General features: G+C 32.5%; 1 protein-coding gene and 1 pseudogene across 4 annotated transcripts in view; both read right to left on the bottom strand.

Annotated features, from left to right (window-relative positions):
* Positions 1-23911, bottom strand: part of Cdk17 (cyclin dependent kinase 17) — a 100585-nt gene that overhangs the window by 40912 nt on the left and 35762 nt on the right. The gene's annotated exons all lie outside the window — the stretch shown is intronic.
* LOC110598069 (NADH dehydrogenase [ubiquinone] iron-sulfur protein 6, mitochondrial pseudogene) lies at positions 19197-21095 on the bottom strand (annotated as a pseudogene).

Below are 23911 nucleotides of genomic sequence, written 5' to 3'. Positions count from 1 at the left end.
ACAAAAACATTCAATGCTAAAATAAAACACTTTTTGTGAAGCAGCTATTTATACTAGTTTTAAGGTTTAATTTTGTTATTTATTATATTTAAAAGGCAATGCTAAATTATTAATTTCCTAAAATGAAAACCCTTAAGAGTTTGGGTTAAAATATTTTATCTAGTTGAATAGAAAAAATTTTTGAGATCAGTAAGAGTCTTCATATATTATTTCTATGCATTAGACAGGTTAATAAGGTAATTTGTGGTGATTGTTTAATTTTAAGTTGGTTTTATGTTTAATTCATGCCACTTACAAAGATAAACATTTTCATAAGACTGAGTCTGTAGCTCAGTGGTAGAGCACCTGCCTCACATGTGTGAGGCAGTGGGTTTGATCCTCAGCACCACATAAAACTAAATAAATAAAGATATTGTGTCCATCTACAATCTAAAAAATATCTTTTAAAAAAAGATGTTTTCACATTTAAAATTAACATGCTGCAGCCACGTGTGGTGGCGCACACCTGTAATCCCAGTGACTCAGGAGGCTGAGACAGGAGGATCTTGAATTAAAAGCCAGCCTCACCAAAAGCGAGGTGCTAAGCAACTCAGTGAGACCCTGTCTCTAAATAAAATACAAAAGAATAGGCCTGGGGATATGGTCCAGTGGTTGAGTGCCCCTGAGTTCAATCCCTGGTACCAAAAAAAAAAAAAAAATTAACATGCTGTAGTTTTAAATAAACCCTGCTCCACAATTGTTTTGCTTTAATATATTAAAGACTTCAACAGACAATAGTATAGCAGTATGTAAAAATGTGGATGTGTAACTGATGTGATTCTGCAATCTGTATACGGGGGAAAATGGGAGTTCATAACCCACTTGAATAAAATGTATGAAATATGATATGTAATGTTTTGAACAACTAATAAAAAAATACAAAAAAAAATACAAATATTTTAAAGACTTAACTACATAGTACTATTATAAATGCTTTTTTCCTTAAGTTTTTACTCATAGCACTTATATATATATGATATTCTATGTATATATATATATATATTTATATATATAAATTACATATATATATGCATACACCTATATATATCTACACATATGACAGGTAGGGGTGTGTGTGTGTGTGTGTGTGTGTGTGTGCGCGTGTGTGTGCACACAGAAAGAGCTTTTTGGGTATTTATTTACTGCAAAACAACATTTATGCTTTACTAGATGTCAAAAAACCTCTAGCTTTTTTTTTTTAACAGCAAGATCAAATTAAAAAACAGTAAAAAAGGTGGCAAAGAATACAGGATGACAACCTGTGAGTCATATTCATGTATATATAGATATACATAAGATATAAACATATATTTTTGTACCAAGAATTGAACCCAGGAGCACTTGATCACTGAGTCACATCCCTAACCCTATTTAGTATTATATTTGGAGATAGGGTCTCACTGAGTTGCTTAGCATCTCACTTGCTGAGCCTGGCTTTGAACTAGCGATCTATCTGCCTCAGCCTCCCAAGGTGCTGGGATTATAGGTGAGCGCCACCATGCCTGGCTAAAAATTTTCATGTTTTTTAATTCTGTTATCCCTGTTTATTTACAAAATATAGATAATCATTCTGGAATGCCAACTGAACTCAGGTAGAAAAAACACATACATAGGCACATATGGTAATTTAAAAAGACAGCTGCCAACACTTCCCAACTATATATATATCCTCTATTATGGATCTTCATTTGCAAAACAGGTGTTTATTTTGGCCCTTTTGGTACTTCCAAAATGAAACCCTTTGGACATAAATTTGTTATATTTAAACTCTCATATTAAACTCATTTAGTGGTATGTAAATAAATATTCTATTTTATTTCCCACAATGATAAAATTATAATATTGAACAATCTTTAGGACACTTAATTAAGCTAACCATATAGAATAAGGAATAACTGATAAAACTGAGTTTTCTTCACTAGAGACACATCTTTGTTATTTGTATAAAACAAAGTGATTATACAAAACAGCACTAAATTAAAATTTCAATCATGCTTATAGGTTTTTTACACTTAGAAATTGCAATCCTTTATGTGTTCAAATCTGAGGCTGATTCTTTTTCTCTGATGTATGAAGTTATACACACAAACCAGAAAAAAAGAACATACCAAAAGATTTTCCTCTGTTCATAAATACCACAGGAGAAAGACAATGTAAGGCTACTGTAACACTTGAGATGCAAAATGTCAAGAGAAAAAAGTGCTAAGGTTGGCCCCCCACCAAAAACAACTAGTAAACTAGGCAAACGACCAGAATAAACTATTATGGAATTCTAGAACCTTACTGGACATTTAATACAACTAAGAGACTACTTGATAAAGGAAGAGTCTACTAATCTTGATAGGAGAACCACATTTGCAACCAGCAGCCATCATTCCCCATTCTTCAGTCTTGCTACAGCAGTGGAGATTGGCAGCCAGCATTCCTGGAGCAGTTAGTATCAGAGCAGGCGATAGGGAACTTTTGTACTCCAAAAATCCCGTTGTATGTTTTGGTCTGTCTAGCAGATCTCAGAGAGACAGGGACAGATGCAGATGCTTGCCTTTTCAAAGGTCCACTAGGGACTGTTGATAGCAGAAAGGGGTAGTAGTGAATGGTTTACCCACCTATATCTTCTGCAAAATTGAAAGAAAATGCACCTTTTTTTCCACGAGATATTTTTATATCTTTGTCAGGTAATGGCTGACTATACAAAGATAATGGAATAGAAATATCAATAATCACACAAGAAATGTACAGTTCGCAAAAACAGTTTGAGAAAGTCACAAATGGACAGCAATAGCCCTCAACTTGCAATCAATCCCTAAGGGGTGGGAGAATCCTACTTCCATAGTTACTAAAAAATAATTACAAAACACACAAATGAACAAATATGAAAGTAGGTCCGTTTTAAGGAAAAAAGCATTTGACAGAAATCATTCCTGAGGAAGCCCAGAATTTGAAATTACTATTTAAAGATATTAAGTCAATTGTCCTAAATATGCTCAAAGAGCTAAAGGAATTCCATGGACAGGCAAAAGTATGTGTGTGTGTGTGTGTGTGTGTGTATGAAAACAATGCATTAACAAAATATTAGAGAAGGCAAATTATAAAAAGAAGGTAAACAAAATTTTCAGAATTAAAAAGTCAAGTATCTGAAATGAAAAATTCACTAGAGGGATTCAACAACAAATTTGAGCAGGCAGAAATATGGATCAGCAAATTTGAAAAGAAGATGGTCAAAATTATCAACTCTGAGGAATAGAAAAAAGAATGAAGAAAAACAAAGGGAGCCATGTTTCAGGCTCAAGTGTACCATCATGCATATCACAGGAATTCCAAAACAAAGATAAGAAAAAGGGGGACAAAAAATTTCTCTGAAGAAATAATGGCACTAAACTTCCCAAATCCAATGGAAGATATGAATAAATATCTCCAAGAATCTCCAATAAATGCAAGAAGAATTAACACAAAAAGATCCACAATGACACACTATATTCAAATTGCAGAAACACAGAATATTGAAAGTAGCAAGAAGCAACTTAATACATCCAAGGGCTTCTCAATAAGATTAAATAGCTAATTCTCATCAGAAACTATGAAACCAGGTGGCAGTAAGAATTTAAAGAAAAACAAAATGTTCAGTGTTCAATGGAAATGTCTATAGTCAGCAAAAGCAATCTCCAAAAATGATAGTGAGAAAGTCATTGCCAGATAAAGGCTGAGGAGGTTTATTACCAGCAGACCTGCCCTACAAAAAAAGGATAAAGCAAGGCTTTCAGGCTAAAATGAAAGAACATAAGAAAAAAAAATATCAGTAGTAAAGATTACTACATTGGTAGTTATAAAACTAATATTATTATACTTTTGGTTTTTAACTCTTCTTATTTTTCTTAATATGTGATTTAAAAGGCAAATACACCCAACAAATATAAATGTTAATGGGCACACAAGGTAGAAAGAGATAATCTATGACATTATAAAGAAAAGATGTAAATATATAGGGCAGAGTCTTTATATACTTGAAAGCGGTATTTTTCAAACAGATGTTACAATTATAATATTGTAATTGTAATCTCCAGGGTAACCACTAAAAAAATTAACTAAAATGTTACAGAAAAGGAAAAAAGATAGTCAGAATGGCACACTACCATAAATAAATAGATAGATAAATAACTAAATAAACCTAAATGCATAAAAGGGCAATCATGAAAAAACTTAAGTGTAAGAAACAAATAAGAAATGAAAAACAATAGCGAACATGGAAGACCTAAGTCCTTTCTTATTGGCAATCACTAAATACAAGCGGATTACACTCTTTAATTGAAGCAGAGATTGGCATACTGGACTTTAAAAAAAAAAACTAAATCACGTAAATGTTGCATAAGAGATGTACTTCATATACAAAGACACAAAGAAACTGAAAATAAAATATAAAAAGATGTTCCATAAGATAAATAACCAAAAGAGCTGGGGCAGCTACATTTTTGTTAGATAAAATAGGCTTAAATTATTTTTAAAAAGTAAGAGGAAGGAAAGATCTTACATATTGATAAGAGGTTCAGTACATTTAAGATACACAAATTATGAAGATATGATATCTAGCAACAGAGACTGAAAATATATTAGGAAAAAACAAACAGAATTGAAGAATACTAGATTGTTCTACAATTATAACTGGACTCTTCAATACCCTATTGCAATACTGGATAGAAGAACCAGATAGAAGATCAATAAAGAAACAGAAGACTTGAACAATACTATATACCTAGTGTTTTAGAGCTAGTAGACAGATATACATAGAACACTCCACCTAACAACAGCAGAATACACATTCTTCTCAAGTGTATATGGAACATTCTCCAGGACTAAAAGTAAGTAGGCCATGACACACAAATTTTAATAGTTTCTTTAAAAAGAGAAAATCATACATAGTATCTTGGATATCCAATCACAACAGAATGAAGATAGAAATAAGAGAAGGAAAATTGGAAAAATCACAGATGTGTAGAAATTAAATGACATAGTCTTAACCAATGGGCCAAATAAGAAATCACAATATATATTATAACATACCCCAAGACAAATAAAAACAAGAATATCAAAACATGAAATACAACCAAAGCATTGCTAAGAAGAAACTCACAGATATAAAAGCCTGCATTAAAAGAAGAGCTCAATAACCTAACTGTATATCTGATAAAGTTAAAAAAATAAACAGCAAATTAAACTCAAAGTTAGCCCAATGAAGGTTATAACAAAGAACAGAATACAGACAGGCATAGTGGTGTATGCCTGAAATCTCAGCCATTCAGGAGTCTGAAGCAAGAGTATTACAAGTTGAGGTCAGCTTTGTCAACTTAGCTAGACTCTACCTTAAAATTTAAAAAAAAAAAAATTAAATAAGAGCTGGAGATTGATATAGCTCACTGATAGGGTACACACCTAGCCATGTACAAGGCCCTGGGTTCAATGAGTGGAGATAACTAAACAGAGAAGAGAAAAACAATATAAAAAATTAAACAAAACAAGAAGCTGGTTCTTTGAAAAGAATCAAATTTGATAAACCAATTGCTAGATCAACAAAGGAAAACATAGTGAGGACATTAATACCAATTATATAGAAATAGAATTGCAAGAGAATGCTATCGACAACTGTACATCAACAAAGTGGATGATCTAATAAAATGGATAAACTCCTAGAAACACATACTATGAAAACTAACTAATGAAAAAACAGACAATCTAAATAAAACTATAACAAGTGAGAAGAATGAATCAGTACAAAACACTTCCAACAAAGAAAAGCCCAGGACCAAATCATTTCATTGGTGCAGATGATTAAGCATTTAAAGAAGAATTAACACTAATCCTTCTCAAATTATTCCAAAAAATTGAAGAGGGGGGGAATACTTCTTAATTCATTTTATAAGGCCAGGATTACTCTGAAAACATAGTCTGACAAAGACATTACAAGAAAAAAAAACTATAGGATAATATCTTTCATAATTACAGATGCAAAATTCCTTAAGAAAATACTAGCAGATCAAAATTCAACAGCTTTTAAAAAAATTACACCCAGAGATATAGGACCAAGTGGGATTTCTCCCAAGAATCAAAGGTAGTTCAATATAAGAAAATTCAATGTAATATATGTAATGTACCACGTTAACAAAATAAAGGTAGAGTACACATGATAAATTCAACACCATTTCACGATATAATCACTCAGCAAACCAGTGATATATGGGAGCTTCCTCAACATGATAAAACTCACAACTAACATCATACTCAATGGTGAAAGACTGAAAGTTTTCCCCCTAAGATTAGCAACAAGACAATGATGAACTCTTCCATCCTTTTTATTCAAATAATACTGAAAATTCTATCCAGAAAACTTAGGCAAGAAACAAAAATATAAGGCATCTAAATTGGAAAAGAAAGAAGTTAAACTATCCATCTTCACAGATGAAGATAACTTTATAGGTATCCAAATAAAAATCTGTTATAATAAGTGAATTTAGTAAAGCTGTAGGATGCAAAATCATCAGTAAAAAATCAGAAGTATTTCTAGAAGTTAGCAATAATTTTTAAAAGGTTCAATTTAAATAGAATGAAAAATAATGAAACTTAAGAAATAAGGTCATAGACTTATATGCGAAAAATTACAAAATATTTTTGAATGAAGTTAAAGAATCTCTAAATAAATAGAAATATATTCTGTATTCACAGACTAGAATACTGTAAAGGTGACAATATTACCAAAAGTGATCTACAGAGTCAACACAATCCCTATCAAAATCCTAAAGGTATTTTTCCCAAAAAAGAGAAGAATACATCCTAAAATTTATACAAAATTCCAAGAGCCCTTGTAGAGTCAAATCAATCTTGAAAAATACAAATAAAATTAGAAGACTCACATTTCCTCATTATAAAACTCAACTAAAAAGCTATAATAATCAAAACATTATGGTACTATCATGAAAAATAACATATAGACCAAGGAAACTTTCTATTTGATTTCTGTTATAGGTATCAAGTTCATTTGGTGGGGAAATGGCAATCTTTTCAATAAATGGTGCTGTGAAAATTGAAAATTCTAAAGATTCTTACCTTATTGCCATATGCAAAAGTTAACTAAAATGGATCAAATACCTAAACCTAAGAACTATAAAACTCTTAAACAAAAACATAGGGGGAAATATTCCTGGCACAGGACTTGGCAATGATTTTTCAAAAATGACAAAAATAGCATCTGGGGTTGTAGCTCAGTGGTAGAGCACTTGCCTAGAAATGTATGAGACACTGGGGTCTGATTCTCAGCACTGCATATAAATAAACAAAATTGACCACTAAAAAATATTCTTTAAAAAACAACACCAAAAGTACAGGAAACAAAGAAAAAAAGACAAACTGGACTTTAAATTTAAACCTTTTGTGCATTTAGGGACAATAAAGAGTGAAACAACAATCCAAAGAATGGGAGAAAGTATTTGTGAATCAGATATCCAGTAAGGATTTAATAACCAGAAAGAACTACAACTCAACTGTGGAATCAGACACCCAGTTTAAGAGTGGGCAAAAGTCTTGAATATATGTTGCACCAAAGATTATTACACAAATGTCCAATAAGCACATGAAAAGGTATTCATCATAATTACTATTAAAGAAATGCGTATCAAAACCATGATGAGATGCTACTCAGCATCTCCTAATAAGAATATTATTTTTTAGAAAAACAGAAAAGAACAGCTATCAATGAAGATGTGGACAAATCAGAACACTGTTACACTGATGAAGAGAATAATAAATAGTGCAGCCACTGTGGAAAACAGGTGGTTCCTTGAAAAGTTAAACAAAGGATAACAATATAACCTCAACAATTCCACTCCTAGGGATAGATTAAAATAACTGAAATAGGGACTCAAACACATACCCAATAGCATTATTCATAATAGCCAAAAGGTAGAAATAATCTATTGACCAACAAATGAATGGATAAACAAAATGTGGTGTCCAAATACAATGGAATACTATTCCACCATAAAAAGAACAAAGTCCTGGTACACTAGAACATGGGTGAACATTGAGAACATTAGGTTAAGTGAAATAAGTCAGACACAAAAGGACAAATATTTTACGAGTTTACTTATATGAAATATCTACAATAGGCAAATTAGTAGAAACAGAAAGTAGACTATCAATTACCAAGATCTGGGAAGAGGGAAGAATGGAAAGTGAATGTCTAATTTGGTACAGTATTTTGCTAGGGATGATGAAAACATTCTGGAAATAGTAGTGTCAGTTACAAAATGTTTTGATTTTACTTAATGTCACAGAATTATATGCTTTAAAACATTTAAAATAATGAATTTTGTTATGTATATTTAACCATAATTAAAAAATTAAATATTGTGCAGTTTTCCTTAAGCCTAAATACAGCCTATACCTCATTTTAGGAGGGCTTTATTGAAAGACTTGGCTAATTTCAATGAAACAGCCAATCTATAACAATTATATTGAACGCCGCACAGTAAATATTAGAGTTACTGCTTATGGTCATGTTATAGAAACTTGCAAAAGATGGTTGTTGCTCTCACTTCAACAATAAGAACCAGTCAAACAGACTATAAAATAATAAACTCAGCTAGGGATGCAAAGAAATGTAAATGAAATGAATTCAAGATGAAAAAATCCTGTTCTAGGAAAAAAGGGCTAGGACCATAGTAAAAGAAATGAGTGATAAAAGGAGGACAGTATCCTCACTTTTAGCAAATATTAAGCAGTACATGGGGACTAGCAAGACATATTAAAACGCTGAACAGTCTCATTCACAAAGCAAATTTATACTTTCCCAAAAGGACCCTTTCCAAGTATGGGTGCTACCTGGCAGGTGGGAAATAAAGAGACAGGCCCACAAATGCTGGGGAGAGAACTAAGAGAAATCCCATTTCAAGTGGCCAACCACTTCACCCAAAGTGCAAGGTCACATTCACCAAAGGAAGGCAGCAGGGTACTTATTACATTAGGTCACTACTTTCTCCAGAGGTGAAAAAACAAAAGGGGCGAAGCTAAAGAAAAGAAAATATAACAGCAGATAGAGAGAGGATGAAGAGTGGGGGCTTAATGGGGAGAGATACATCATACATATTTCAACAAACTGTTGGTTGGGCAATAATAGAAAAATTTCCTGAATCTCACAGGTGTTCATATGTGGAACCCTAATTACAGAAAAGTTCTGATTCTGCCCTCAAAACATCTCCAATCAGTGATGACCTAAACACTGTAACAAAAGCCACCACAGAGTTTCAATCCAAATTAGATTGACTCAGCCCCTAACATTAATGGCTTGACAGAATACTTCAGTGTATACTCTTTTTCACATAATGTCTGACATAAAATAAAAAATTAGAGTCCAAGAAACAGAAAAACATAACTCATCATCAAAAGTAAAGATGTAATAAGTTTCAGTGGGAACACATCAATTGATGGCTTTTATTTTGCTACTCAGACGGATAATAAAATTTTAACTACGAGAGGTTATAGAGAAGTTTAACTGGATTTGGCATAGGGTTTTCATAATAAATAGTATTTGATCTTCACATAAAATATTAGAAAGAATGTAAACAAAAATGCATACCATACAGAAATAAAAAGAAAGCAATGAGACAGGCATGGTGGCACACACCTGTAATCCCAGCCTCTCAGGAGGCGGATACAGGAGGATCCAGAGTTCAAGGCCAGCCTCAGCAAAAGGCGCTAAACAACTCAGTGAGACCCTGTCTCTAAAATAAAATACAAAATAGGGCTGGTGATGTGGCTCAGAGATCCTGTGTCCCTGAGTTTAATCTCCGGTACCCAAAAAACAAAAAAAAAAAAAAAAAAGAAAAAGAAAAGAAAGAAATGCCACACTATGTCCCACTACTAGTTTGTTCAGGGATGGGGTTATGGTTCAGCAGTAGAGCACTTGCCTAGCATGTGTGAGGCACTGGGTTCAATTCTCAGCACCACATATAAATTAAATAAATTAGAGTCCACTGACAACTAAAAAATATTTTTAAAAAATAATTTGTTCATCAAAATAATGGATCTTTCTTTGTCAACGACACTTGCATAATTATTTGTGGAATATGAGTTCTCTTCAAGACAATAAAATGTTATTTGAAAAAGTACTCCAAGATCAAATAAATTTTAGAAAGATAAATAAAAGTAGAAAACTCTGAAGAGACTTAATATATTTGGCCACATAATATCACTGAAAATTTTAACACTTTACAAAATCATTAACATTGTATAAAACATAGACAAATATGTTCATATAAACTACATCAGGCCCTATCTGCTGTTTCATAAGCTGTTTATACAAGTATATTATTTCAGCTTTTTTCTCTGAACTATATCATAGAGATCTACTTACACATGAATCTACCCATATATCATCCTTTTAAATAAATGTATACTATTCCCTTATATGGCTATATAATAAAGCAGAAATGTTTTGTGCATACACAACATTAAGTAAGCTATTAAGAAGCAGAGGGGGGATAGTAGAGGTTAGGAAAGGCAGCAGAATACGACATACACTAGTATGGCAGTACGTAAAAAAGTGGATGTGTAACCGATGTGAATCTGCATTATGTATATAGGGTAAAAATGGGAGTTCATAATCCGCTTGAATCAAATGTATGAAATATGATATGTCAAGAACTTTGTAATGTTTTGAACAACTAATAAAAAAGCAGAGAGATTTAATACAATTAATAAATTTTACTGCTGTGTCAAGAGAATTTTAAGTGGAATTGTTTCTTTCTTATAAGTGCACGAAGAATGATATGATATAAGGAACCAGTAGTTTTACATACACTGCAAATGTACCAGCAGAGCAAACATGGTCATTTAAATACAAGTAAGTACTATTTTAATATTATGAAAATAAAGTTTTGCCCTTGCAAGCTATCTGAAATGGTCAGCATCACAGATCACACTGTGAGATCTACTGGGATCATTTCCCTAACTTAATTCTAACTAACCTATCTCAAAAACTGAACGTTAAGAATTTAATAAAAAGGTTAACAGTCTAGTAATAATAGCAGTAATCAAAATAATCATAATCAAATTTACCAATTGTTGAGCACAGGAAGAAGAGCAAGTTGGGGGTGGGAGATGAAACTGGGATTAAATCTACTGGAAGAAATTTAAATTAACCTAGAGCTCAGGAAAAGTCAATGTTTAAAATGTGGATTTGAGAGTTACACTTATAAAACTAACTGAAACCAGCAAGAATATGTTTAGTAAGAGGAAAGGTCAGAAACTGGGAATGTATACAGTTAACAAGTGAATAAAGGAGATATTTGAAATCAATTACAAAAAGAATGGGAAGAAAGAGAAACAAATTTTGATAAATGAAATGACAAAAGGAGACAAACTGGGCCAAACGATTTATTTCATGATTAAGTAAGCAAAGCCCTCTGAAGAGGTTCAAAAACTTAAGCAATCTGGCCAAATCTCTGAAAATCAGAGATTTAGGTCTTCAAATCCCACCTCTACTTATCTTCTTTTCCTCAACACCCAGAGTATATTTTCTGTATAGCAGCCAGAGCAGATATATTAAACCACAAATAATATCATCTCTCTTCCTCAAAACTCTACAATGGTAGGACTTAAAAGAGTTAAACTCAAAATCTTTAAATGACTTTTAAGGTCCTATATGACTTGTCAGCAACTTATCTTTTTAACCTATTTTCTATCATTCTGCTTCTGCACACACTCCGCTCAGGTTGCAAAGCCTCTTTGCTCTTGCCTACTAGTTCTTCCACTGCCTGTAATACACTTCTCCCAGGTAATGTTAATGGCCTACCTCTTGTTCACTTCCTTCTATATTCTTCTCAAATATCACTTTATTAGTCCCCCGAATAATAACCCTACACCTAGGTTGCACTCTCTCTCTCTCTTAACTGTTTTAAATTTCTCCATAGCCTAGCTGCCTCACATTCTAAATACTGGTCTATTGCTCACTGCCTCTACTAGAATGTGATCTAAATAGCAGGACTGAGACTTCATGCGTTTTGTTTATTCTCATATCCTTAGCATTTAGAACAAAACCTATATTCAGTAGGTAATCAGAAATATGTACCGAATGAATGAATCAAAAGAGAGTAGTCATCTTCTATAACTTAAGATTCCTCCCTAACTAAAGTCAATCTATTAACTGGCCAAGTTCCTATTCACTTTCATGCTGACTGCTCTGCTTAGGCTTTCAGGACATGTTACAAAGTTTCATTTCACACAGAGGCTCCACTATGTCCCAGGCTATATTTTATGAAAATTGTACTCAATACAATTAACTAAAAGGACTGTATGTGGGGGGCAGGGAGAAGAAGTTAAGAACTGTAGATAAGAAACTTAGCCTTGGGAAGACATTATTTCTAAAACGATGAAGTTATACTTTTGAAGGTAAAAGAAATTCAAGGTTAATACCTAAGAACTCCAGATTAATACCTAATTAAAGGTTTTTTTAAATTATTACAAAGGTCAAAATTCATCTGCTGTTCAAATTGTTTTTTTTGTGAAATTGTTTCATCAGTGTTAACAACATATACAAAATTTAATTGGCTGACTTTATTAAGATTGGAGAAATCAAGGTATGGAATTGCTTATACTGGAACCTCAAAGGTATATAAGGACATCTCCATCCATTTCCAACAACTTACAAAATCTAACCTGTTACAGAGAAGTTTCCAACAAACTTATAAGCATTTTTTTCAATATAAATATTTGTACAAATTCTGAGCTTCTAAAAGAAAATGTTTTTCCACTAAAAGTCACCTTATTTTCTTTTTTAAAAATATTTTTTAGTTATTGATGGACCTTTATTTTATTTGCTTATTTATATGTGGTGCTAGGAATCGAACCCAGTGCTAGGAATCGAACTCACACGTATGAGGCAAGTGCTCTACCGCTGAGCTACAACTCCAGCTCAATCTTATTTTCTTTAAGCATATTTTCACATACATTGTCTTTCAGAAAATAGGTTAAAATTCAAAATCAATTAAAATCTGATTTACAAATGACTCAAAATGTAGATCTTTTCATCATGAATAATCATTTGATTTTCAGACTATAAATCCCCACAGAAAGGGCATTTGTTTTAAACAGCTGTTCAGACTCAGTGAATTCAGAAATGTCATCTATTAGAAATGTCATCTGATGCTTTTGATAATAATGGTCTCACTCACAACAGAACCAAGAACAATTGTAACCACTTGAGGTAGTGCCTCATTTTAATACACAAATAGTTACATACAAAAAGAAAAAAGCCCTTTAAGCCTGCTAAACTTGTAATCTACCATTGAGCATATCCCTAATCCCTTAGAATGATAATCTTTTTCCAAAAATGAAAAAAGGGGAAAAAAACCTAATATATCATCTAAGTTATAATATATACATATATATGTATTATGATAATAAATATTATAACAAAATGCAAAGGACTGAAAATTCATGATGATAATTAGCAATTAGGAAGAGGCAAAGAGAAGAACAGATAGAAAGTGAGTTATTGGCAATGTTTATGAAGCTGGATTTATGAAAAGAAGTAAATTCAGCATATCATAGTGATACATGCATACCTATATTTACAGAACTGTAATTTATAATAGCTGATTTATGGAACCAGCCTAGGGGTCCATCAACAGACAAATGGATAAAGAAAATGTGGCATATATACACAATGGAGTTTTATTCAGCTATAAAGAAGAATGAAGTTATGTCATTTGCTGGTAAATGGGTGGAACTAGAGAAAATCATGCTGCAATAAAATAAACCAGACTCAGAAAGTCAAGAATTGAACATTTTCTTTCATATGAAGAAGTTAGAGAGAGAGAGAGAAAAAAAAAAAGGATCTCTCAAAAATAGAAGAGACCAGGAGAGTAAGGGAGAGGGGAATTAAGGGGTGGAAAGAGGGAATGGTAAGGGGAAGTACTTAGAAATGAAATGAACCAAATTTTGTTATGTGCATGAATGAAAAATATCACAATGAATCTCAATCTTAATGATACTGCACCAATTTTAAAAAAAACAAAACAAGAGACCAACAGAGTAGAGGAAGGGAATTGGGAGGGAAAGGGGAGAGGGAAAGGAAGGAACTAGGGAATGAAATTGATCAAATTATATTATGTGCACGTACAAATGTCACAAGGAATCTCACTATTATGTATATTTATAATGTACCAATAAAAATTATTTTTAAAAAGAAGTTGGGGCAAGGTGCAGTGATGCACACCTGTAATCCCAGTGGCTTGGGAGGCTGAGGAAAGAAGTTACGTAAGTTCAAAGCTAGCCTCAGCAGTTTAATGAGACCCTGAGCAACTCAGTGAGACTCTGTCTTTAAATAAAATACAAAAAGGACTGGAGATGTGACTCAGTGGTTGAGTCCCCTTGAGTTCAATCTCCAGTATCAAAAAAAAAAAGTTGGGTTTATGGTATTTAACTATTTTATTGATAATATAAATGCAAAGATATGCAGACTATGCAGGTATCAGTAAGGGTAATATGTCATGAGCTAATGTGAATTATGATTAATATAATTCTGTGAAAAAAAATGTTAAGATATTTAGAGAAAATTAAAAATGAAAAGGGAGGCATTAAAAGTGGATTAAAAAATCTTAGAGAGTAAGTGAAAATACTTGAATTTTCAAAAGGACTTAGTCAAAACAACTCATTTATTTTTCTCAGACTTGCCACTAAGTAGCTGTGTAATCTAAGGCAAGTCACTTAATTGAGTTTCCAAACTTATCAGATGGAGTTTTTCCCCTTAAAACAAATGGCCTACATATGGCCATCAAGTACAGAATTTGGTGTCTATTGAAACATGTATTATTCCATTCTTGGCTTCTCTTTTTTGTCAATGTTTTGCCCACAAATAAGGCAGTATTTCCTAAAGCCTCTACTCTTCTATATTTTTTGCACCTAGCCATGAGGTGAATGAGCTTCCTCTACCAAGCACTCCTGCCATGATATACTGCCTCACTATAAGCCCAAAAGCAACAGGAGCAAATGACCATGAACAAACCTCCAAAACTGCGAGTTAAAATAAACCTATCAATAATCAAATAAATCACTAGCATTTTGTTATAGAAACAGCCAGGTGACTAACAGTAATTACAGATTTGTTTGTTTAATTACATTTGAAGGCAGTCTATACTAAAGAATATTATGATGGGAATAACATGAAAACCTGTAACATATACCATAATTGTGGAGGGATCTGGCAGTAGAATATATGTGAGCCAGGGTGACCCTACTAAATATTAGAAAAGAATGTGTATTGCAATCAATGTAACTAGAAGACTAAGAAAGCCTTTTTGTGACCCTTAATCCATCAGATCCTTAAGTACTATTGATAAAATTACAACAAAGAAAATAAGGTTCACTTTGTGGGCAAAATAGAGATGAAAGGGAAAGGGAAGCTTGAAGAGTTAATTAAGTCATGATAAACAAAGAACTGATAACCTGAAAGGTGTCATGGCAGATGGATTCAGATTCTTCTCTGAAACAATCTTATAAGAGTTAGTGAAGATATGCTGGTAAGAATGAACATATTCAATTTTAGAAACAACCAATCTGGAAAGGTTCAATCAAGTCTCAGACATATATATGACTTTTGGAGGAATATCTTATCTCTGATGCCCTATAGAGATGTGGTTTAAACATCTCAGTTTCTGAGAAACTTTAAGTGCCCAAAATTATCAAAATAAGATCTTTCCCTTCATCAGATAATTTTTAACATGACTTCATCCTTTACAATTATCTACAATCATGTTCATTAATTAGAATACTCAATAAGCACCTAGTACACACAAAAAAATCTTCTGTTAAGAATTAAAGACATGGGCCGGGGGCGTGGCTCAGTGGTAGAGCACTTGCCTAGCACGTGAGAGGCTCCTGGTTCGATCCTTAGCACCACATAAAAATAAATAAATGAATAAAATAAAGGTATTAATTATGTCCAACTAAAACTAAAAAATTTTTCAAAATTAAAAAAAGAACTAAAGACAGAGTCAAAAAGGACCGTCACAGGCCTTGAGATAAGAAACACAGAAAAGCAGATGAGAATGCGTATGATGATGATGTATTCCCAAGCAGCTCTGGGAGGCCACCTTTGGACAGTATTCAAAGAACATAAAAAGGCCTATTACACTGCAGAGATTGAATAACCAACAAACGAAGATGGCCTAAGGTGATCTCCAGCACTCTGAAGGGCAAAGGCCTATGAGTTTTACCAGTATATTAGGCAGGGTTCAGTCAAAAGACCAAAATAGAACCATAATTTTAACTGAGAAAATCTAATAGGAGCTGCTAACCAGGATCTGGTCAACTGAAAAAGGAAAATACAGATTATCACAGAGGCAGTAACTTCAAGAAGCTGCTATCAGCTCTAAAGCAGAGGGAAACAAAAGGAAGTGGTTGAAATTCTTAAATTCTCCTTCAAGCTAAAACTTGAAGGGGAAATCTTATGAAACTAGGACACAGACCTCTGAAAAGGAGGCACAATTAGAAGGACTGGAAGTGCCAAGAGCTGGAAGAAAGATCCCTGTAAAGCCTATACTCAGATCTCTGAGATAGGAGAAATGATTTTTAGTTGATGCTTGTATCTCTGAAGGGATGTGCTGAGTATGGTTCTATGAGCATGCAACAACTGCAAACTGGAATCACTTTTCTCTCCTGTTCCTGCCAGGGTATAAACCCTTGCTGCCATGGAAATACTGAAAGGAAGAGGAAGTAAACACGAAGGAAAAAATTCCTTGTTTCTCTATGTTATCTTTAACCGATACTTTTATTGGTAGAGGGTACCAGGAAACCAGTTGCAAAAGAGAATAATAGTTTATAGGACTCCTGCTCCCACACTATAAAGTAAAATTTAAAAGGGTGATTTTGCATCTGAAGGAAATTAGCTTAATAGCCAGAACCAACCTGTATGATTTTATTTCTCCATTTTAGATACTTAAGATAATATTTTATTTTACAAAAATTTAGGGTTACAAAATGCTAAGTAAGTTAGGATGTTTACTTTTTCTAATGAATTCTGAAGAAATTATATAAATAATTAGTATCAAAATAAGAGTACCTATTTTAAATCTCCAAACTCAGAAAGGATAACCCCTTTGTAATTCATAATAAAAACAAAGTACCAACCTTACAAAACAAAAATGGAAACTCAAGAAAATTTCTTAAGCCCAAATTTGGTATCTATATTAAAACTTTAAATTCTCACCTATTCAAAAATTCTCAGAGGAAATGATTAATGTGGATTAACGAAAAGTCTGAATTTTTAAAATTTTAGATGAATGCTATTTCATTACTTTCAAACTTAAGTTGCTTTTTCCTCCTAGACTAAACCTTGGTAATTCATTTTAATATTTTTATTATTGCCTGATATGTTTTGAATGCTTCTGTTTATGTTTTCTATTTCAAACATACCACATCTCTCCAAACCTAAGATGCCATTACAGAACTTAACATTATTGCATAACTACTAAACAAAATGTATAAATTAAACTATGACAATGTATCCTTTTATGGACTTCTTTAAAAATTAACAAAAGAGCTCTCTTACATTAATAACCTACTGTACTGCTAAAAGAATATTATCTCAGGACATGGTTAAGTTAAATAAGTTTTCACCGATTTTCAAAATGTATATAAATATTTTGGCTTCTTAAACTTTTATTTTTATTTTTCTTATAGCTTTGATACCTTGTTATTTACTCAATATTTTCCCAGAGAGAGAATAAAGATCAATCTTATTCAGTTTCTGTTACATTCAAATGAATGAAGCTCAATAAAATCATCCATAAGAATATATGGCAGATAAGTTACAGGAACTCCCCTGCAGATGCCAAAATTCATGATTCTCAAGTCCCTTCTATAAAATAGTATAGTATTTGCATATAACCTACACACATCCAAACATCCTCCCTTATGCTTTACAAATAATACTTAATATTCATATTACATAAACAATTATTCTGTATCATTTAAAATTAATTATAAGAATAAAGTCTTCCATTTTCTGTACATTTTTTCTTAAATACTTTCAATCCATCATTGGTTGAACTATAAATGCAAAATCCACAAATAATAAGGACCAACTATAATCTTATTCAAGACTTGCAAGGTTAAAGGCTTGGAAAAAATGAAAGGACTATAACAGAAATTAGTACAAGGTTTCTTTTGAGGTGGTGAAAATTTTCTTAGATAATAGTGATGGTTATACAACGGTAAATATATTAAAAACATTACATTGTACACATTACATTAAAGGGGTGAGCTACAAAAACTATACCTCAAAAAAAATGTTCAAATAATTGTATTTATGAAAATTCTGCCTTCCCACAGACACTGGGATATACTCAGATATACATTCCATATATCTAAATATATCACTTCTAGTTTTGAAAAGAATAAAATATCATCCATTAGCATTATTAAAATTAGAAATTCCAGTACAGTTTTCAAGTGGGGTTCCACAGAAGTCAAGGGTTCCAAAGAGTGCTACTCATTCAAGAGATTGTGACTTAAAAAAATATATATATATTCCTTCAACTTTACAAATCTCAAGGTGCTACAGCTCACAGTGTTAGAAAGTGACCAAGTGGCCACTAAGACTTCTTGAGAATTTCATATAAACTGAACCATCTAAAAATATGCATTCTTCTATGTGTAACTTCTTTACCCAATACAAGGATTCTGAGATTCATGTTGCTGTATCAGTTTTTCTTTAACACCCTCAGAGTATGGATATGTCAACATTTCATCTGAGTTATTTCCAGTTTTATAATATCACAATTAAATTTGCTATGGACATATGCCTTTATTTTTGTTGGTCAAATACCTAAGCAAATTGCTGGGACATACAGTAGATTTATATTTATCTTCTAAAAGATGTCTAGATTTCCAAAGTGGATGCACCGTTTTTATATCTATATAAAAATAAAACATAAAATACATTATATTTTATTTATTTATAAATAAATAAAATTTATTTTATATAAAATAAAATATATCTTATAAAAATATATCTTACATTTTTAAATATTTTTTATAACACCTGCAAATTATGTGTTCCAGTTGCTTCAGATCCTCAGAAACATTGGTATTATCTATATTTTAAATTTTGGCCATTCTGATAAATAGTATCATTCTAATTTGCATTTTTTGATTGACTAATAATGTTGGTCAACTTTTCATGTGCTCCATTCATTATACTTCTTCACATCTTTTGTCCACTATTAGTTATTATTGATAATCAAATTAGTAATAACTATTATCTGCCTTACTATAAAGATTCTTTAAAAGAGTTCGTCAAATGTAGATTGTATGATCTTTGTCAGACACGTATTATAAATTTTTTTATATTCTGTGGCTTGACATTTTGTTCTTTTAAAGGTGTCTTTGTAAGAATTAAATATTTTTAATTCTTATGAAATCCAATATCAGTTTTAATTTGATGTTTGTTATTATTTTTTTTAAGAGAGAGAGAGAATTTTTTTAATATTTATTTTTAAGTACTTGGCGGACACAACATCTTTGTATATGGTGCTGAGGATTGAACCCAGGCCGCACGCACGCATGCCAGGCTAGCGCGCTACCGCTTGAGCCACATCCCCAGCCCTGATGTTTGTTATTCTTTCTGTCCTAAGTATTTTTTTAAAAAAATGGCAGTCCTTTTATTCAGCAATGGGAGCAACTGCACAGGGTACAGTGGCCTCACACTGCAGCTCCTGAGGTCAAGGGATTCCCACAGCGGTGGAGAACTGGGTGCTGATGTGCAGATGCTAGTGATGGTGCTGTTTGAATTGTATGCCACAACAGACCCAGGTCTCGGTTTTGTTTCTTTGTCCAAGTGTATGCACAAACTGGGGTCATCCACAGCATTCCTGCTGCTGTGGTCCACCTCACTTACAGGCTGCTCTGCTTTGCTGCTCAAGGCAAAGAAGTAAAAGTTTTCATTCACCTCTTTCTGGCAATGTACAAACCAACTTTTCCAGTAGTCTTTATCATCATAAACCTGGTGAGTATGCATGACCTGTTAGTGACACCTGCACCCCAAAGCCCCTGGGGCAGGACTAGAAGCTGGTGGAAGGTCACCATCACAGCCATCTGATACCAGTAGAAGAACATAAATATTTTTCTACATTTTCTTCTTCAAGTTTTATAGGTTTACCCTTTAAACCTATTATCCAGTTTGAATTACCTTTTGCCCTCAGTTTGAGATAATGATAAATGTTCTTTTTTTTTGTATTAAGTTTGTATATCTTTTAGCCTCATTACTTCAGTGTTACTGTAGAAGATATAAAAAAAATATTTATTTGCTATCCTTAATTAGTACTTATACCATGTTCTGAACAAGTCTTAGAGTTTAACTCCATTTATTTCCTTTTTCCTAATGTCATATATTTATTTCCACATAAGTTATAAAGCCCATAAGACACTGTTAATACTGTTGGTTTAAGTAGTTAACGGCCTGGTTTAAGTAGTTAACGGCCTTCCCCATTTCACTTTCTAGGGCTTTTTTCCTTCCTTCATGCTTCCATCTGTGAATTTTTTGTAGGGCTTCATTCCTTCATTCATGCTTCCATCTGTGAATTTTTTGTTTAGTTAGCCTGGTGAACTTAATATTTCTTTAAGTACAGGTCTGATAATGATGACTTCTTTTGTATATCTAAGAATATCTTTATTTAATCTGGACTTTTAAGGATATTTTCATTGAGTAAAAACTTATTGTTTTCCTTTTTTCTTTAACCACGTTAAAGGCATCATTCCACTGTCTCCCAGCTTCCAGAATCTTTCATTCTTATTGTTATTTCCTAAGAAGTAACATGTTTCTTCTGATACCTGCCATTGGCTTTAAGATTTTTCTGTATTATTTCTTTTCATCTTGTTTTCTCCTCTAAACTTTAAACATATCCTCCCTAAACAATCCTCTCAGGTAAGTACTATAATAAAGATGGCAAGTATTACAGAAAATCACTCAAGTATGCTTGGTTTTCTACCCTACCCTAAAAAGGAAAAATGAAAATATTTTCCTCTATGTTTCATAAACTAACTTCAAAAACTGCTTAGGAATTTTAAAAAATTAAGATTAGTAAATTACTCCTGCCTTTTAAGAAGGGGAATGGGAATTCAGTCCTAACATCAGTCTCATTAACTACTATGAAAAAGTCATAAAATATGACCAAGGATTTATGGTGTCATTATTAATATGAAAAAGGAATAAGTACAAAGGAAGGTACTGAACTTGCAAAAGTATTACTTGGCTATGAGGAAATCTTTTTCAGAATCCTTTGTCTATTAATGTATCACGGATATTTTTGCCAATTTAATAACCTGATAGACTATAAACTCTATAAATATTATATATTTATCCATAAAAATAAAGTTTTAAAATTGTCCTTATATTATTCAATGTTTATATCCTTATATTATTATAATATTATCCTTATATTATTCAAATGAATCATAAAAATGATTCATTTCTTTCAAAGGCAAGATATTTGAAAATGGTATATTACCTTTTCTATTAAAACATTAAAATAATGTATACTGCAACACAGATATTCAGTTGCCAATTTACTGTTGAAATAACATGAATAGCCAGGCATGGTGGTACATGCCTATAATCCCAGCAAATTGGGAGGCAAAAGCAGGAAGATTACAAGCTCAAATCCAGAATGAGTAACTTGCTGAGATCCTATGTAAAAATAAAACTAGCTGGGAGTGATGGCACAGGCCTATAATCCCAGTGGCTCAGAGGATTGAGGCAGGAGGATTGTGAGTTCAAAACAAGCTGCTATGTAACTCAGTGAGACCCTGTCTCTAAAATAAAATACAAAATAGGGCCAGGGATGTGGCTCAGTAATCAAGAGTCTCAGAGTTTAACCCCCAATCCCAAACAAACAAACAAACAAAATGATAGAGTACCCCTGTGTACAATCCTCAGGATCACAAAAAAGTAAAAATTAAGGAAAAAAAAAAAAACATAACACCACTAGGCACCTGGTCCTAAGGAGTTTACAGGGTTTTTATTTGACTCTTAGAACAATTCTGTGAGGTAAAATAACAATTCACCATTCCTGTTATACAAATAAAAAACAAAAATCCAAAGTTAAGTGACTAACCCAACTCATTAAGCTAATAAGTAAATCTGATAAAAGCCAAAATGCAAACACTAATGTGTTCTTTTATTAACCTATAAACAAATAAGTTGGTTGATATGTGGATCAAGAGTAAAACACAAACCTCTCAATATATGTGAAATTGGATATTATTGAATAGAGCAAGCCAGAGCATTGATAATTGTTAACAAGAGTAAACCCACACCTTAAAGCAATTTAACAATATCTAAAAGTAAACAAATTTCACATCTATACAACGAGAATTGTTTGCCAAATTGTTTTATGATTTTTATAACTGTTTATTTAAAGCAAATAATACTATGAATGGGATTTCTGCACAAGACATGTAAACATTCCTTCTTCCTCCTTTGGTAGACCTATGAACATTTCTCCTTGGGCAGGATCATGAAGACAAATGCCAGGCTCCATTCCACAAGTAGAAATATTTTCAACTACTCCTGATTACATTTTAAAATGCTTCTGAGAATTCAGATAGAGAAACCAAAAAGCCTCTAACAAACAACTTCTACTGCCACCTAGTCTTCCTTGATTGGCTAATCCATTTTTAAATGAATTCAGGTTACTTAAAATTATTAATAAACTATTTCTGAGGACAGTACTGGCAAGTGTGAGACATTCCAAGGGAGAACTAGGCCACTTCCATATACTGTATGAGAACAGATGTTACCCTTCCTACACAGCAAGCAATTTTAGTCATTTCTTTTAGAGGCACTATGATCCAGTCCTTAATAAAAGGGAAAGTAACATAAATATCCACATGAAAAGTTCCCTTAATTCTAGATGTAATAAATCTTAGTCATTACCATACACAGGATCCTTATCCAAAATCCTTGGAACCAAAGTGTTATAAATTTTATGAAATTTTGGAGTGTGTGTGTGTGTGTGTGTGTGAGAGAGAGAGAGAGAGAGAGAGAGAGAGAGAGAGAGAGAGAGAGAGAGAGAATTCCAGAATGAACACAGATAAGCAGTCAGACAGACAGACAGACATATCCTGGGAATGGGACACAAGTCTAAACATATACATATGTTTATATGTATATGTAAATATGTTTATATGTTTAATTCATATACATCTTATAGTCTGAAGGTAATTTATTTTTACAATAGTTTTAACAATGGTACAGAATTTTCCATTTGTGATGTCCTAGCAGCATTTAAAAGATTTCAGATTTTGGAGCATTTTAAATGATTTCACATTCTGTATCTGATATGTTAATGCTGCAATAACATACCAGATTCACAAAGCTGGAAAGGAAGACACATGGGCAACATGAAAAGACAAGGGAAGAAAGAAAACAAATCAAGACAACACATCATTAAAAGCAGCTGCTACAGGAGGAAAAAAAAATGACAGAAAAAGATTTCAGGATATACAATTAAAATGTTTTGGGATCTCAAAGAAGACATAAGAGAACAAATACAGGCAGTGAAACATCTCTTCAACAATGAGATACATAAAAAAATCCAAGAAGCAAAAGATGAACTCAACAGGGAGATAGAGATTCTACAAAAAAAACAAAAACAAAAAACAAAAAAAAAAAAACACAGAAATCCTTGAAATGAAAGAAATAATAAACCAAATTAAAAATTCAAATGAAAGCATCACCAACAGAGTAGAACACTTAGAAGGTAGGACATCAGACAATAAAGATCAAATAAATCATCTCGAAAAGAACATAGACCACACAGCAAAAATG

The sequence above is a fragment of the Ictidomys tridecemlineatus genome, chromosome 6, assembly GCF_052094955.1.
Source record: "Ictidomys tridecemlineatus isolate mIctTri1 chromosome 6, mIctTri1.hap1, whole genome shotgun sequence".
Taxonomy (NCBI): domain Eukaryota; kingdom Metazoa; phylum Chordata; class Mammalia; order Rodentia; family Sciuridae; genus Ictidomys; species Ictidomys tridecemlineatus.
The sequence above is the reverse complement of the archived record's forward strand: the minus strand, read 5'-3'. Positions and strand labels throughout refer to the sequence as shown.